The sequence below is a fragment of the Limulus polyphemus genome, unplaced genomic scaffold (assembly GCF_000517525.1).
Source record: "Limulus polyphemus unplaced genomic scaffold, Limulus_polyphemus-2.1.2 Scaffold1260, whole genome shotgun sequence".
Taxonomy (NCBI): Eukaryota; Metazoa; Arthropoda; class Merostomata; order Xiphosura; family Limulidae; genus Limulus; species Limulus polyphemus.
In genome coordinates, this window is record NW_013666870.1 from 291,543 (window position 1) to 296,964 (window position 5,422).

General features: G+C 32.7%; 1 long non-coding RNA gene across 1 annotated transcript in view; it reads right to left on the minus strand.

Moving 5' to 3' along the window:
* Nucleotides 1-2,545: 2,545 nt before the first annotated feature.
* The window catches only part of LOC106462828, a 7,451-nt gene continuing 4,574 nt past the window's right edge, over nucleotides 2,546-5,422 (minus strand). Inside the window, exons 2-3 of the long non-coding RNA XR_001291011.2 lie at nucleotides 4,025-4,242; nucleotides 2,546-3,343 (exon numbers count right to left, since the gene is read on the minus strand). This is a non-coding gene — a long non-coding RNA (uncharacterized LOC106462828). The remainder of the gene's footprint in view (nucleotides 3,344-4,024; nucleotides 4,243-5,422) is intronic.

Sequence of the window (5,422 nt, forward strand, 5' to 3'; positions counted from 1 at the left end):
TTACAGTCGAAGTCTTCGGATTTATTTCGATCTTCTAATGTGTACAAACCTTACAGGTTTGATATTATTGAAATTTTGCGTACCATTTAACTCTCATAAATGCAAACACGCCATAGCCTGTACAAATTGGTTAAATAATAGTAAATGACATTACTTGCAAATTTTGTCAATTGCATTATTGCCATCGAGTAGCAAATTAGTAAATAATTATTAAATTAACGTTTACTTTAATTATCTTTCAATAGTGGATCTTTATAACTTAAGAAGTTTAGTTTAATTTTTTTATGAAATTTTAATCAATTTAGCTTGCTAGTTATCAGCACACCAAAACTTAGTCGCAATTGATAAAAAAAATAAAACAACCGTAAAACGTTTTTACTCTTCATGTCAGATGGTAGTGTATATTAAATAGAAAAAATTAAATAAATCTCTAGCCAAAATTTGGAAAAGTAAATCGTTTTAGTCGTAATTTTTATTTTATTAGGAATATGCACACCTTTATGCTCGTTTATATCAAGTTATAGGCTACCAGTTAGAATAAAAAACATATAGTTACGACAGCGGAAGTCACGTTACGCTGCTGGCCCGTTTGGCGATGGTAGCGTACGTGAAATTTTTCGAATGATCGGGGAGGCCCGAGTGCATTCGAGACGCCCCCTTTGTTAATATATAAGCCTGGCAGAGAGGCCAGCGACAGATAGATAATTAAAGAAATGAACAGTAGTGACGGTAAGTAAAGTTTGTGAATCACTGTGATTTATAGCTTGTATCATAAAAGTTGTTAAGTTTAAAGTGACGAGAAACTTATTGACTGTGGAATTACTGTGTACTAAAAGTTTGTATCGAGGAAGAATAAACTGGTTTAATCAAGAAAGGACTTGTATCGCTGAAGTTCCTCGGAAAGAATTTCTACCGAAATTTATCAAACAAGCAGATACGCAACAATAAGCATGTATTTGGTAAACAAAAAACATTACCAGCCAGTAATTTTAGCAGTTTCAGGTAAAACTACAATGCTTTAATTATACTTCAGCTAGCAGTGTGTAACTTATATTTTTAATTTAGTTACCTAATAAGAAAGAAAATTTGTTCCCTCCCCTCGGTGGTTCAGCAATAAGTCTTAAACTTAGCACACACACAAAAAATATGGTTTTGATACCCGAGGTGAGCAGAGCACAGATATCCTATGGTATCATTTTGTGTTAAACAATAAAAATAGATAACTAATATTAAAGTGCTAAATCCAACTAGAATATGCGTAGCTTCTAACTTTCGAAAGAGGTTTTGTTTGTTGGATTTCACGCAAAGCTTCATGAAGGCCATCCGCTCTAGCCATCCTACACCTGTTAATTATTGGGTTACGGTTATCTGGCCGGATAGTGGGTTTCGACCGCGACCCTTATAATGCACCCACAGCCCAAAATGAGGAGCGCTTTATGATTATTGGTGGAAACAGGACGCGAACCACAGCACCTATCTCCTAAGTCCGGCAAGCTAACTACATTTAAAATTCGCTTGGATAATATTATCACCAACCTATACGAGCAGATAGAAAGTGATAACATCACCCTAACAGGGCAATAAAATGTCAAAATGTGGTTCTCGACAAGCCATGGTTTTTAAAATTCAAAATAAATTGTATGTCTCATGGCCAGGTGGTTAGGGCGCTTGACTCGCAATCTGCGGGTCGCGGGTTCGAATCCCCGTCACACCAAACATGCTCGCCCTTTCAGCAATGGGGGGCGTTATAATTTGACGGTCAATCCCGCTATTCGTTGGTAATAGAGTAGCTCAAGAGTTGGCGATGGGTGGTGATGACTAACTGGCTTCCCTCTAGTCTTACACCGCTAAATTAGGGACGTTTGTTTTTTCTATACCATCACGCCCGAATTACCGAAATAACTCACGTGGATCGCGTTGATTTTTCAAACACATCTTCCTAAACTATTTATGCACCAAATTGCTTGGAAATTCATTAATTTTTTTTTGTGCTACAGTGCCTCTAATAAGTCATAAAAAACTGAAATAAAAATACCGCCAATTTTGTATTAATTCCAATAATTACTACTGGGACATCCTATGACTTTTACATACAAAATGAATTATTTTCCCCCAATATTTGTGATCAGTTCTTTGCAAATAAGTGTTTTAACAGCCATATTGCCGGTAGTATACGATATAAAAATAAGTTAATCATTTGAAAGTTATTTCATTATTTCGAAACCGTTCTCTCATAAAACGTTTACATTTTAATACTTTGCATTTAAATAGGAAAAACAATATCTGTAAACTAGATAGAAGGAGTTGTTAAGAAATGATAAATAGTACAAACAGATCACTAGGTGTTTTTCTTTCTTGATGACATTGCGTGAGTTTCGATAAATATCATGGGATGAACGAAACTTTAAACGCATAGTAAATAAGTACAATTTGAATACACATCTACTGCTACAGTTGAAATATTTTACCAAATTAATTCTACGTTTGACTTACAAAAAAAAACCTTATATCTTCCTATGGTATTAAAAACTAAATTCAGTTAATCTCTTGTTCAAATGTTGGTTTTTATATTTCTATCATTAAAACATACAAACGTAATTATTTTCTTTTTTGTAGGCCATAGAAAACAATAACGAAAAACTCTTCGCGTGTTTGATACTCGTTAAATTTTGGAAACTTAAGTTTTATAGTTCAAGATTTATCGCTTTAATTTTTCAAACTAATTATGTAAAAGTTAATAACACAGTACAATGTTGACCTCGCAATAATTCTACATCAAAAACCATTATTCTAAAATTGTTTAAACAAATTACAAATGTATAAAAATGAACAATAGCTGTACAAATTATAAACATTTCAGTTGATCTGTGGTCCAATTTTTCAAAATACGATAGATTGAGATAATTTATACAAGAGCTACGGATAACCGAGAAAACATCAAATGTATCTAAAATGTGTAATTAAACAGAAAACATTTTCAGGTTATCTATCCTACCAGTAATAAGTTCAGAAGGTATTAAGCCTATATTACGCACTTCTTTCAAGGCTAAAAACGTCTGAGAAAATCTTGAGCGAAAATGTTCAGAATAGTGTAAATCACAATATCTGTATTCTCCAAATGAATTTTAGCATGTACGAAGGACACATTCCCTCATTTCCACAAGACTTCATATGCCTGAAACTTTGTTCATATATTACACATATTTTTGTTAACTCTAGAGTGGCGTCGACTTTTGGAACCGAGGATTTTTAGTCACTGCAACAGAAACAACACAGCGCAAGACACAAAGCACACAAACAGCAGTCTCTCCCACAGGTGTCTTTTTTTTCTTCTCTCACAATTCTGAAAAATAAAATACAAGCATTCAAATTCATAGCCCTCATAACTAACGATAATCCAGTCTCCCTTTCGGCAATAATAGAATACATTTTTTGACTATATTGCAATATATGTCAGCAATTCAAGAAATTCTACTTTTACAATGTATTTTTTCTTTACATAAGAGTTATTTTCAATCTATAATTATCTAAAAATGACATTTTTAGTAAACTGACATTCATATTTTATCGCCATATCGTTTATGTAGAAGTTCCTCATGGTAAAGAATATGTTACATCATAAAATATTTCATAAATAAAGCTAAGCAAAACTAATTGTTAGTAAACCGCCTGGCATCCATATGATCATATGAACTTAATTTTTCAAACATTATTCCTAGAATCAACTGAGGTCAACTTTGAATCAGTTCTATTATAACAGGAATAACGTATTGATACATCTTAAGTACATGAAGCAAAACCTTTAGTCGTACATTGCAGTTAGGTATAACAAGCCTTATAAAATTAATTTGAACACAAATGATTAACAATAGATTTGATTCTGTACCGAAATGTTGATTAGCTTGTTGTTGTTTTTTTTATATTAAACACTGTTTAATTTTCTACATAAAAAATAAAAATAGCGTTTTCTTTAAACTGAAATTCATAGAAACCATAAGTAAGTGAAATTTCTAACAATACTCACACGGTAGAAGGAACGGGTTGTTGTCCTTGGGGAAGATATTCTCCTGATGGTTGGGGAGGAGGATAGTAGCCACCCTGCTGTTGAGGAGGAGGGTAGTAAGCGCCAGCTTGAGGTTGGGGTGGTGGATAGTATGTATTTCCCGGATAATATCCAGCAGGTGGGGGTGCCTGAGTGTAGTTTCCTTGATAACTCATTATGCAGAAAATTAGATGAAAAGCCTAGAACGATACACGCATTATGTTTAAGATACTTGAAATATCTAAAGAAAAATTCAAACTCATCATATTATAAGCGTTTGGATGCATATATGTTAAAAATACTCAAAACTTGTAATAAAAGAAATGAAAAAAATAAAAATGGATAATTTCAATATTTGTAGAGTAAGTGTGATGTCAACAGTAAAAATTTAAAGTGTCACAACTATGTTCAGCAGTTAGTTGTAATTTTGGGCGCAACGAATAGACTAAGAAACAGGGAATCATATTTATCAAGTGAAACCTAATTATATCTATTAATGAGAATTGTAATGTAATATTTGTAGCAAAGTTGGTCCTGCAATAAAAGAATGTAAAAAAAAAACGTCGTCAGAGCAAACCTAACTATATTGTAGACCTATATAACCACACATACACACTACAACAAAAACACTGTATGTATTAAAAATATCACCAGAGCACAGGCTATAATGTGATATACAAGATGTGCCCTGGATTTTGGAGGTGACAACGGAAATAGGACCTACATAGCGATTGGGGGGGGGGGATGTCCCGTCTACCAGTCTTAATATCCGTTTGCTAGTCTCACATGTTAAAGAAAGAAGAACAAACAAAATAAATAAGAAAGGAAAATAAATTAGAAGAGCGAGATGTTTGTACTCCAGCCCACAACGTCCAATATCTGCATACAGTTGTGGGAAGGTGGCTGCTCACTAAAGAAATATAGTTGTAATTAATAAGTTAATATTGTTAGTATAGTAGGCAAACTATTATGTTGGTATGAAAGTATAAAAACCCATCCTTATTATCTGACTAGTATAATTCCCAACCTTACCCATTATAAGAGCTTTTATATTTATGTACGAAAATAGTGTTAATTGTATTAATGCATGAAAAATATTGCAACTTCCGCTTTATTTGTAAAACATTCTATGCACAACTTATAATAAATGAAATTAATAGCACACAGAAATTTAAACTTGTTAAACAATCTAAGGACACAATAATTAATAATTTCATTAAAGCTCATAAAAAAACTTCACTCTAAATCAAATCCCTTTTTTTAGATTTATTTTTTCTGTATGCTACTCCTAAACTGCATATAAAAAATGCTGAAAACCTTCTGTATTGCTCGAAAAGATAAATTCTATCTCCAAGAGTATGAGATATATAACGTTTCTAT